Genomic DNA, 13395 nt, shown 5'->3' on the forward strand with positions numbered 1-13395 from the left:
TTTCTCCTTTTGACTGCCTTCTTGTTCTTCTGTTCACACCCTTCTGAAGTGGCCAATTTAGCTCACAATGGAAACCAAATGCATCTTTGAACATCTAAATTTACTTTAAACTGACTCTGCAAAAGGAGGCCTCCACAGTTCTCCTAGCAGCAATATTCCTACCCCCTCTTAGTCCTTAAAGTGCTTATCAAGATGAATGAGAACCATGGTGTGTAATTTCAGAGATGAAATTGCTTTTCTGTCCAGCTTTCCCTCGATGTTTTCAAGGTCACCCGCAACAAGGAGTCACCCAGCCCTGTTTTGGGTCCCCATCCGGCCACATTAGGCTCCAAGGGAAGAACTGGGGCTGGAGAAGTGGTTTGTTTTCATGCTCCCTTCAAAACAAGGTGTGAAATTTCTACGTGTTTGTGTGCTGTACAACAGAGGTTAAAGGGTGAGAGGACTAGATAGACTCCACTTTCCTGGGTTTCTAGCAACATGTTCCCGAGGCCATGTGCCTGAGCCACAGGCCTACTCTCTGGACATTAGGGAGGGAGGTTGGGAGTATCTCCTGAAGAGCAGTGCAGTGTACAAAACAAAGCTCTTCATGGTCCTCAGCCTCTTCAAACTGTGCTTAACTTAAGCCTCGACAAGACAGCAAAATGCTCTGAGTGCTCTCCTCACTTTGTGAGGGGAGCTGTGATGTGTGGAGGCACAATGACAGCCTGAGGACTGTGTCAATCATGACACAGTTCCACAGAATACAAAGCCCACCAGGGAGAGGCTCACTGGATAAAGAACTTGTATGCATGTGAGGGAGCAGAGTTCAGAGTCCCAGGACCCATCTAACAGTGGGGTTGGCAGGCAACTCCTGTGACTCAGGGTGAGGCAGGAAAATTGGGGGCAAACTATTTAGCCAGATGTCAGAATTAGCAAGCTTCAGAGACCCTGCCTCAATGAACAAGACTCTTGATGTCAGTCTCTGGCCACCACAGAAATATGCACACCAGCACATGTATACCTTCCTATTATCCAAGCACAAACACATGTCAATATGAATACCCACATATGTACAACACATGTACAGACACATGTGACAATTTGAAAGCAACAAACAAGCCCCACACTCAGCCTGACAATGATTTATTTAAGGAATAAACCGTGTCTTAGTTGTTTGAAAGGGAGAAGCCAACAGTGGGGTGTAGGGCACATGGACTGTGCCACCAGATGGGTCTGGGACTGGTCAGGTGGGGCATGCTCAAACCCTGGGAATCTCAGAAATCTGAGACAGCAGAAGTAGGACTGCTCCCACTCTGCTTCTATTCCTGTATGTAATCATGACCCTTAATGAATGTGACCATGGGCAGTCATGTACCACAGCTGGAACCCTACCTCATGATAATGAGGCATCTCAATAACCTTAGACTTCAGCCAATGAGCTTCTCTTCCTGGATATTTTCACACCCTTTCCCCAAATTATCTAATCCCTAGTTCACTGCAAATAAATTGCATGCATTCCCAGCCATTCCCAATAAAGAAATGTACAAACAAGCTAAGATCATCTCAGAGAGTTACTTTATTAACTCACAGGGAAGGCCTTCAGCCTACAGGAGACTCCCAAAGAAGGCAATCTCTCTTCTGCTGCCTCTCTGGGACTCAGTTCTCACTCCCAACTGGACAGGGCTGAGAGCATTCTCTTCCCAAGCCACACTATCCCCTTCTGGCATGGCATACAGCAGTGCTTTTACACCCCAAAGGGCAATGCTTGTCCTCCCGGAGCCTGTGTATTGGTGGTGCCCAGACACTACCAGAGAAGAAGCAGAACATGGGGCCACAGAGGGGCCTATGACTTTTCTTAGATTAGTGAGAAAGTGAGGTCTACATTCTCAGTAAATCTATCATTATTAACTTGACAGATATCTAGAAATAAAAACTTGTCATCTGCTGTCTGGTAATTTGTTGACCTCTAGTGAATTGCGCCTCATTCTGACAATTAGCTTTCCTTTCCCACAAGACTCTCATTTCTAGGAATATGTAATCAAGCCTCTAAAAATTTAAAATAAAATGATGATATTGAGTAGCTAGCGATGGCCATACTGGTGGTAAGTAAGAGGAAGAGAGTCCTCAGCATTGTGACTGGAGGGACTCGGGCTCCAGGGTCCAAGTTCTGTCATCTCAACTGTGTGTGAGGGGAAGCGACTGTGTAAGTCACTGTTAGGCAGAGTGCCTACTTACTGTCACATGCTTTATCTAAAGCTTTCAAATGCTAAGACTGAAGGATCAAAGACACTGATGGTATTGGAAGGTTTTGCTCTTTAATTGGCTCCAGCACAACCTCCAGGACTAGGGGCACAGCCTCCACTTGGTCCTGGTCACCGGTTAAATTAGTTTGAGTCTTTGTTTTAAGTTCCTCTTCCTTAAGGCTTGGCTCAAGCATGCAGCATTGCAGATTGTAACTGTAATATATAACTTATTAGAATAAGCAAAACAAACACAAAAAACACATTAAACATGAAGGATTTTTTTTACTGGTGTCTGTGTGTGGTTGTTGTTGTTGGTGTTGTTGCATGTGTATGTGGGTTTGTGTGCCAGAGCATTCACATGGACATCAGAGAACAACTTTTGTAGAGCCAGTTTTCTCCTTCCATCTTCATGTAGATTCTAGGACTTGAACCTGGGTCACCAGGTTTGTGCAGCAAGCCCCTTTTATTCGCTGAACCATCTAGCCATTCATCCTATCATCATACTACTGCATGTCTTTAAGGATATGTGTTGTCATGTCCTTGTGTTGGGTGACCAGGGAATCTAGTCCATCACTTGGCTTTTAGATAGGTTTACAATTCCATGTGGGAAGTAGTAAGACAACAAGCTTTTTCATAATTATCTTTTTCTGAAACTCTAATGGCCTTTTCAATAATGGAATGCCTTTGCTACAATATTGTTTATCTCACCTTTCCTCTTATAAGGCAGGCTCTCTCCTAAGTCTGTTACATTGATTGCTCTACTCACTGGTATCACAAAGCAAGCTCTCATGAAGATGTTATTCTTAGTGTAATACTGATAACAATTGCTAACCTCGGAGTAACAATATGTAACTCTTGGCAAGCAGCACAAGATGGAGGGTCACTGGCCTTCATTCAACATGTGCCAGTGAGAGAACCGACCAAGCACAGGTCAGGAACTCTGAGTCTGGGTGAGACTGAGACGTAGCTTTCCTGTTATGATTGGGGTGGCCAGATCTCTTTGGAACATATCATTAGCGCTAAAATTTGGATACGGGGAGCACATACTCTCTGGAGACTATTATGTTATTCAAGTACACCTGTGTAATGTGTTGAAAGTGTGCAATAAAAAGACATCCATGTCACATAGAAACCTGAGCTGAAAATCAACCCATGTGAGGCTTGCTCCTCAGTGCCCTGTTTTGCCCCATGCCTGCATGTGCCCATTGATATAATTTCCACGATAGTCCACAAAGCATTTAGCTAATGTACTGGATTGAGAATTGTGCCTCCTCTTCAGAAACAGCAGAGATACCACACAAGCATTGTGGTGGGAACCCCATGGCTGCAGGTGGTCCTTGTAGATTCCGTCTTTGTTCCTTCCTTCCTATTCTTTTCTAAGTAGTTTTACAATGATGTCAGAATCCTCAGATTAGAGCCCAACAGCACAACGTTAGTTCATTGAGGGCATCTTAGGGTCCTCATCTGTTGGGCCCTACCTTGGGGTGTTTACCTTCCCCCTCGTTGAGCCTTTCAGTCTGCTATGGCAAGAAGTTGTTTACACCCTTGGCAGCTGCTCTGGCCTCTGATTTGGGGCCAGGAATTTCCACGACGCATATTTTTCCTGTTTTCCTGGTTGGAGATTTTCCACCTGCTCTAGTACTTTTCCACTGCTTTTGCCTCTTTTATATAAGGAGATCTCAGTAAAGCCCAGATGGCATTCTCTTAAGACGAATGACCCAAGTATGTGTTTCTTCTTAAATCTTGAAGGCCTACGCCCAGTTCTCAGTGTCGTGGCACAGGCATTGTCACTCATCTGGAGGTAAGAAACATGGGGACAGTTTCCCTTTAATTCAGAAGTTCTACCTCAAGACTGACATGGCAGTCTTCCTCAGAAAGCTTGTGGCTTTTCTCCTCCCACATTAGAAAAAATACATTCCAAATCTTGAGCAATTACAGTTGGACTTGGCATTAGGAGGTTTTCCTCTTTAATCAGAGGCAACTTTTCCCTTCTGTAAAGACAGATACCCTATTGAATGAATCCTCCAGCTCTCACTTTAGCCCATGGGAGCTGATCAGCAGCTGGAAAGAGGAGGACCTATCCTATCATCTTCTCTCCTGGACTCTTTGACACAAGGGTTATTCTCAGAGGAAGGAAGGGGGTAATTTTTCTTCTTCATTTCGTTCCTCTACACTTGAAACAACAACAAAAACTAAGAGTGATTTTTCTATTTTAAAAAAAAAAACTCCTGTCGCTTTCTTTAGAGTAAAGTGTATCTGTGAGTATATACAGAGTAGAATAAAATGAAAGTACGTCTTAGCATTCAGGTTTTCTACAGTCACACAGGATGGTGAGTGCACACAGATCTTGTGAGAGGACACACTTGTCCATGCTGCTTTAGCATACATTTATACACTTATGCTTTTAGCATGCATCATACACTTATGCATTTAAATACTTAGCACTAGGTCACACTTATTTTTTCATGTTTGAAAGATGAAAGATTATATCCACTCCCTGTCAGTGACTGTGTAGAATGTGAGCATTGCCTAATGTAATTAGTGGCAAGTCCTATACTGGTGCACATTTGCTCTTCCAGTTATTCACATTTTAGAGACCATTGTTACAAAATCACGTATGCATGTTTTCTAAGAATATGTTCACAGAGTTTCTTATGTCTAAAATTGCTTCATCAACACACCTCACCTTGATTATATGCTTATTCTAATACAAGTTATACATATAGATAGCTTCAGTGTTTGGTACTGTGTGAAAGCCTAGATAATGCTCTGAGAAGCACACATATCACCTTGAATGTGCCTTTGTTTAATGATGTATAACACTGGAAACCTTGCACACCTCTGTCTTGTTTTTTTGTATATGAACTTTGGTTTTCTGCTTCTTTCTTCCTGTTAATTGTCTCGATATACAGGTTTTTAGGTGTGTTCATGTCTGTATCAATTTTAAGATTAATATAGGGACCACTCAATAATTTTTGTCACTTGGGAAAGACTTCTTCCTTTGCTATAGCACATTTTGTCACAGATAAGGTCATTTTTATTCTGTATTTATCACTGTGGTGGAGAAGGAGATAAACTCAAATCATTAGCAAGCAACCATCACTTCTTCAAACACACACATACCCATTAATTCAGTAAATAGTTTCTGAAATGGAAATTTGATTATTTTTCACTACAAAAATAGAAGACAAGATTTTAAACATAAAATATATATTATGTTTTTCTTTTCCTTCTTTTCCCATCTAAAGGGTGAAAAAGTCCAAATTCTAAATAAGTCAACCTTCTGATGTCCCAAGACCTGGCTGAGCTGCTCCTAGCCTTGGCCAGGGAAGTTTCCTGGTACTGTGCAGCAGTCAGTGGAGAGATTCCTAAATGGACTGAGAATAGGACGCTGAGCAGCCAACCCTAAAAGGAACTGCTGCATTAAGCCTCCTATCACCAAGTCTCATGGAACATTGAAGACCAGGAGATAGAAAGAGGGTGGGAACCATAGAGTGGGAACAGTGCAGCGAAATGCTGTTCTGTGGGCATGGAATGTTTTCTGCTTGAATGAACTGCACTGTATCCATCTATACAGTATCAACCAATCAAAACCCAGGGTGGATGGGTGGGATGATCTCCAGGCCCCAGCTCTTACTGCAGAGCTCTTAGCAGTTGTTGGGGCAGAGAAAATCACTCTTTTTTTTAAAGGATGCAGCTATACATAGGATTCCTAAGTTCCAGTGGACAGTCCCATACCCAGGAACATGTGGGCAACACTAACAGAACTTAGTGTGTTATTTTTAAAAGACAGGAAGTTGGGACAGAGTTTCTGTTCCACACTGGGTCTGTATTTATTGTGAACCATTCCAGTGCCACCTCAGTCCTGTTCTGGGCACCCACACTGTGTCTTGCTGGTGTGGTAGATAGATTCACCCTGTGTCTCTCTGCTTTCTGATGAGTCACGGCATGTCTTGTTGCTTTCTGATGAGTCACGGGATCCTTCTCATACTTTTGCTCATTGTTTTTGTTCTCATTATATCATGTCTTTTCGACATGTGTTTTAGAACCACTTTTGTTGTGTTTTGCTTAGAAATCCTTGACTTTGTGCAATAAGTTGGGGAGGGCTGAGGGGCTAAGGAATTTTACTCTCCATACAGAAGAGAGCTTTTTTTCAATACAGACATTGAATGCCTGAATATGCAGCACAGACTTTAAATTTATTTATTTAATAGAACAACAAACATAAAAACAGGCACAAATTTATCTGTGGCCAACAAAGCAAACTGTACAGCTTTTACCTTCCAGATAGACCACAGCTACTGTGGACTTGCCCAGACATGGTGCTGGGAAGTAAGGCACAAGACCCAGAGCGCGGAACTCCCTTTCTCGAAAGAATATTCCTTGTTTAATCCATCTCTTATGAATTAATGGGGCGGATCACTGAGTGTTCTGAACCAAGGGTTACAGCTTTGAGCACCGCTGGGTAAGAGTAATGTTTCATCTCCGCGTTGCCGGCTGGTCACGTGGGGTTTCCTTTCATCTGGTGGAAGTTCTTTCTGTCTTGCCAACTCCAGGGCTGCTTGCCCTCTGCCTCTCCTTTGTCTGTAGACTTCATCGCCATGTAAGCTTTGATTATGTCTTTGCTAAGTCCTAAAACTTAATACAAGAAAATTCTAATACATTTAGCCTGGACTCCTACAAAACCTAACATTTTGATTCTCCTGTGTAACTAAGCTGCAAGCCCATTGTCTCCTATTAGCAAATTAAGACCTGAGGCAGGGAGGTTAGTCAGGATCCATGCTTAGGAAGTGGAGCTAGAAGCAGGAGCAGGCGGCCTTAACAGGAATGAGCCCTGCAGTTCCCAGGACCCCTTGCACGTGGGGCTGAACAGCGTCCTGTCAGGCTGTGAAACAAGGACAACAATGACACAGCTGCAGTCAAGCAGGAGAAAGGGGCCTTCAGGAATCGCTGCTGCTGAAAACAATCAGTTTACACAGCTCTTCCCCCAATCTGAAATCTGCTGGTGTCTGGCAGGTGGCAACCAAGATATGATCCAACCATGCCATCCTGAGGGAGAACCATGCCATCAGAGGGAGCAACCATGCCATCCTGAGGGCTCAACCTTGGAAGGTTGAGCAGCTTCTGCCAGGCTTGGCCTTTCTGCCTGTGCTTCCATGCTGCTCTGTCTGGCCAGCTAGTAGTTCTGGAATCTTCATGAAGGTACGGAAAGCCACACCTCCTTTGTCCGAGCCTGACCCATACGAGACCAAGGTGACTTCATGGACTCCCCATTTCCTTCAACTGACAGAAAGGATGGTCCTACAGACGTGAAAAGCAAGAGGTGATTGTTTCAGGTGCAGCTGTTATGGACCGTTTGATGGCTAACCCAGAAGCTTCTATAGCCAGTTAGAGGGCTAACCTGGCTGGACATCACCTGGAAGAATGAACTGCTTTGATGGGGTTTGCTCTTCTCTGCATTTGGGCCTAGGCCACCTGTGACTATTACCAATTAGTGTGCTCATATGTCCGCTTCTTTCAAAGCCATGGAAACTGTGATTTAAAATACATGATCCAGTTAATCAGGGACAAAAGCCTGTCACTAAGGTGACCAGGACCCAGGGAGAACCTTCTAGTGTTATTGTGCTAAACTATGCACCATTAAACTGCCTTCTGGCTTATCAATATGCCCATAGATTACCCAGTCCTTCAAGTTTCTTTCTGCTGTATATGATATTATACATAGACCGACGAAGGCTCAGGGTGCAGAGAATAGGTGACCGCCAATGTAAAGCCCTGAATAGGACATCTGTACCACAACTTCCCTGAAGGACTCTGGGGATATTATATAAGAAGGGACAGCAATGGAAGAGGCAGAGGCAGAACTGAAAACAGTGTTGATGATCACAATGGTGTACTTGCTCTTGTGAGCTCACAACAGCTGTGACAGCCTGCACAGGGTCTGTGCAAGCTGAAGTAACTAAAGGTCCCAGCCTGGAGGAGGAGGTGGGCAGAAAGTCCCAGCCCTAGCTGAAGAGCCATTGATAATTCTTCAGGAGAGGAAGGTGAGATTTTCAAGGGTTCCTCTAGCAGAATGACTGTGGTCAGCGAGTGGCCACATATCCAGGAGTGCACATGTAGCACAAATTGGGCTTGATAGCATACTGTGTGTGTGTGCATGTGTATGTACACGTGTGAATGTATGTGTGAGTATGTGTGTGCAAGGGTGTGCGTACATGTGTGTGAGTGAGTTGTGTGTGTGTGCACGTGTGTACATGTGTGAATGTGTGTTTGTGTATATATACATGTATGAATGTGTGAGTGAATTGTGTGTGTGTAAGTATGTGTACATGTGTGAATGTGTGTGTGAGTATGTGTATGCACAGTATGGGCAGGTGAACATGTGTACATGTGTGTGCACAGGTGTGCACACATGTGTGTGTGTGCACCTGTGTAAGTGTGAGTGGGCGTGCGTGTATAAGTGTGTGTGCATGTGTCTGTATGTGCGTGTGGGTATGCAAGTGTGAGTGTGTGTGTGCATGTGAATACAGAATACAGTGGGTAAGGAGGTAAGTGTGGATCTGAGAGGAACCGGGTAAGGGATGCATATCATCAAAGTACACCGTTTGAAATTTTCAAAGAATTCATGAAAATATTCAAAAGTACTACACATTAAGATGCATTTTGAATTCTGAGAATCTGCAAGAGGGATGAGGTAAGAAAGCCTAGTGGAGACGGGGAAGAACCTGGTTCAGGGTTCTAGAAGCCCCCATAGCCTCCAATTTAGGGATGATATTGGCTCTAAAATGAAAGCAGGGAAATGGAAAGGAGAAAGAAAAGCAGGCACTGAAGAATGTACAAGAACCCTTGTCCTGCGTGATGGAATCTGAGGTCTCCCTGCCCGGGAACTGGGTCCCCATCCACTTGTCCAGACACAGGCAGAGGAGGGTCAGATGGACACAGGTCATGGTCACAGATGAGGACTGGACTTCGAGTTCGAGGGAGTTTATAAATGTCCGCCCTCACTCTTCTTTGCCCTGAGTTGTTCCATCTGTGACACTGTGGACCTCCCAGGTGCTAACTCCTTCTGCCTCAATTCCTCTGCTGCATATGGCACCAGTGGCCATTCCTGCTTACTGTGCATACTCTCCCCGTTCCTCTGTGCGGTTGAAATATTTAATCCAGACTCGGGGTTTCTGGGGTAGAAATCCCTTTGCCCATTTGTTTCCCAGATTAAAAAACAAACAAACAAACAAAAAACCCTTATAATTTTATACTTATAATAAGCCTTAAATAGCACTAAAGCTGGACAGATATCTCCCCTCTAGGCTATTAGAATCTACTTTCCTATCAGTAAGTCTGAATTATTTCTCATTATGTTTCATCTGGACTGCTCTTACCTCCAATTGACCAGCCCTCAGAGCCACATTCTCTTGACTCCTAACCCATGGTGGCTTCTCCTACCTGTACTTTCTACTCCTCATGGTCCCTCTACGACCTTCAAGCCTGGGAAACCTAAACCCCGCCCTCATGTCTCTTCTGCCCAGCTATTGGCTGTTGGCATATTTATTTACCAATTAGAAATAACTTGGGACGAAGGTGTAGGTGTGGATTCTCTTGTCTTTGGGACAACCAGCTCTTGGGGGCCACACTTACAACAGATAGCAATGTCTCTGGGACAAGCAGGTCTTGGGAACCGCATTTGGCCTTACAATAGATAGCAAAAGACCAAACCTCAACAAGTTTGTTCACCTATCCTCAATCGATGACACACCTGTAGCTTTTCCCCTGACTCTTCCCGTCCTGTGGATGCCCTCAAGTGTATTCCAGATCACTCCCGCCTCTGTGTGTTCTCTTCCTATCGGTGACATGAACTTCCAATGCCAAAAGCCAGTCTCCGCCTTCTTCCCTCTCCTAGTCACCCTACCCGAAGCATGGATTTCTCCAGCTGAGCAGCAGCAACAGAGAATGAACCAGCTGTTCACACTCCTGTCACCCATGCACTGTGTGTGTATGTTTTCATGATCTATCTTTATGTATCTTGTTTTCAGACAAAAGAATGGCAGCAACGAATATATATTTTATGTACTATATACTATGTAGCCAATATGAACTCATTGGAGAAAACTAAATATGAAACATCCTAAGAAAGAGAATCATAGTTCTGTGTCACCAAGAGGAACCCTGTGCACATTTTTGCATAGTTCAGGCTGGTTTTGCTTTGCCTTCTTATGGTTGGTACTTTTTGCAGCCCTCCTGCTGAGTTTTCTCTAAGCATTGCAATTTACCATTTTATTTCATATTATCCATAAATAGAATTTTACTGTTTGTTCATACTATTCTATCACACAAATACATGGCTTTATTCTCATTAAAAATTCTAATCCAAAGGCTCACAGGTGATGACATGGGTTGCTATAATATTTAACTTAATATTAAATTACACCTAATTTCATTTCAATGGGATGACTTTATGGAGTGGAGCCACTGTGCCCATGTTACTCTCATTCTGAGTTTCCTTGCTCCGGTTTCCATACTGATTTCCCATGTGCCTCCCACAATTGTAGGAGTGATGTCTACGAGGACCCGTGTCTCCTGCTGCAGTGGAAGATTTTTCACAGCATTTGCTCAACTTTTATCTTAGCAAATTAAAGCAGGTCCTCGATGGAGCCTAGCCCGTGCCCTGGCTGCCACTCTCCTGGATCTTGTCCCATCACTCTTAATAAACGAAATGGACTATATTGAAAAGAAATTATCATCCAACTGATGACCTTTTATCTACACAGGGAGAAAATTGACTTTGTGCCCGCCTGTGCTCCCAGTTCCTCTATGCAAAAGAAAACCTTGCTGTGACTAATACAGGTTATGGGATACTCAGACAATTTTCTTAGCTCTTTATTGGTGATGAGACCTGCATGTGCCAGCTACCTGCCAATTTTCCATGTCATCTATTTTTGGAGATGTCAAAATGTAAGAATAAGGATTGTAGAAATTTGTTTCAGATGTCTCTCTCTCTCTCATCTTCACAATTAAAGTACTGTAACATTATCCTGCCACCTAGGGGTATTGGCAAAGAAATTTCTATATGCGTAGTAAGAGCAGGCTAAGCATGTGTGCCAAGACTCAAGAAGAAATACTCCATCACTGCTGTACATGAGTCACATCCATCACCTTATAACCATATTTCTTATAGTCATTTCTTTTATAATAATCTATTATGTTAAAACAAAATGAGAGTGGTATGCTGGTAATTGTAAGTTTCCTGTTTTAGGAGCAGGAACATTGAAAGCCTGACTGGGTAAGAACTTTGTGCCCTCCTGCCTTTGGAGGCCTTTGACATGATTCATCTGGGACAGTTTGAAGCAGTCAGGGGACAAGTGTCTGTTTGAAGGACACTGTTTTTGAATACTTTCCTCCCTTCCTAAGATGTTCTTGGTATTTCACATTCATCTTTTGCTTATGATATACTAATCTGCATTGAATGGCATTGAGCCACTGGACAATCAGAAGCCCATGGCATTCAGAGCAATGATAAACTCCCACCCACATGTGGCTTGTTCAGCTTTTTAGACCACACTGGACATGCATATATAGTGGAGATTTCCTTTGAGCTGGAAAAAGTCATCATCCTTAAAAATTAAATATACCAAGGTGAAAAATCTAAATGCAACCCCATAGTAAGTTCTCCATGTTTTTTTGTTTGTTTGTTTGTTTTGTTGTTGATGTTGTTGTTTCAGGGGCATTGTTTTGTTTTTGCTTTTTTTTTTTTTTTGCCTTGAGTGTTCTAATAGAAACAAAGTGAACAAATACATAGAACGAATACCAGGACTTTTAGCTAAGCAGTTCGCTATTATTTACCAAGGCAAGCAAACTGAGTCTGGTTTGCAAATGTGCACTGTGTGACTCTGCTTGTCCAGGAATTTGAAGCACTGGCAGACAGATGGGAAGAGAGATTTTCACCATGTTCTATTCCAGTGTACAAAACAAGCTAATTGATCAGAGGAGTTCCTCAAGTCTTGAATTTGAGGAGACTGAGGGAAGGGTCAGGTAGACACTGAGTTGTTCTCTAGGCTGAGAGCTGTCCTCCCTCTCTGTGACCTTCTGCTTACCAGCAGGAAAATCCTGTGACATCTGTTTTCTTCCATTTTCTCTTCTCTGGCAGTGAGATGTGAGGACTCCGCTTTTTTACCTAGCCTGGGCTTTTCTTCATGGTGACAGGCCTTTGTTAACTGCACAGAGGGTCCCTAATTACACCTCTCCACCCCAGGGTGCAGGGTGAGGTGGCAGGAGTCATGTTAGTTTTTTCCCCTCTCACAATAGCCTGCCTCTGTCCAAGCCTACTGCTCTCCAGGAGGGTGGAGCTCTTCTTCTTCATTCTCTTATTCCTGACAGTTTTGCTCCAAATTTCCCCACTGTTTAGAAGCAGAGGAAAACGCTGCTTGCACTGGTCTGCTGTGTGCACAATATTCGGATTCAGAACTCACCGATGAGGCATGGAACTGGCCAGGTAGCTCTCACACTGACTCAAGGATGGATGCAGAATCTTCTGGACAGTAAAAGATAGAATCCTGCCCCAGGGTAAGACACCTTGTGACATCATAAGGTGACATAGGCCTTGGGAAGCCTCTCCATTTGAATATTTTATCTTTTTAATGGAATGTGACTTATGTTTGTCGTGTTGTTTTTCTTTTAGCTCCGAGGTTATGCTGACAGCTATTTCGATGTAAGTGTCTCTGACATGTGGGCTTTGGAGCAGTGGGTGTGGATAAACTGGTTGGGAAGAACGTAGGGCAAAGCAACTGTGGCACAGTCTGACTCTGGGGCAGGAGTTTCGTACAAGCTTTCTAGGTTCTGTTCTTTGTTCTGGAGTTTGTGCAGCAATATTTTCCCACAGGAGTCTGCTTTCAGGAGAATTATACCTCCCGCCTCTCAAGCAGTTGCTCAGAGAAATTCTCTGAGGCTTTCTCAATATTTAACCTAAGAACAAACTTGAGATATTTAAAAATCTTTAGTGTTTTGCCATAAAAATCTGATAAACATTCATGAATAGTGGTGACAATTTTACATAAATAAAGTTCACATTATGAAAGGGATGGAGGGGAACCTGGATATAATTCAATGCTCTCCTATAGAGCATTTCTTTTTGAGTCTTCTGATAATGAATAACTGGTCATTTTCATAGTCTACTAAAACA

The sequence above is a fragment of the Rattus rattus genome, chromosome 2 (genome assembly GCF_011064425.1).
Source record: "Rattus rattus isolate New Zealand chromosome 2, Rrattus_CSIRO_v1, whole genome shotgun sequence".
NCBI lineage: Eukaryota > Metazoa > Chordata > Mammalia > Rodentia > Muridae > Rattus > Rattus rattus.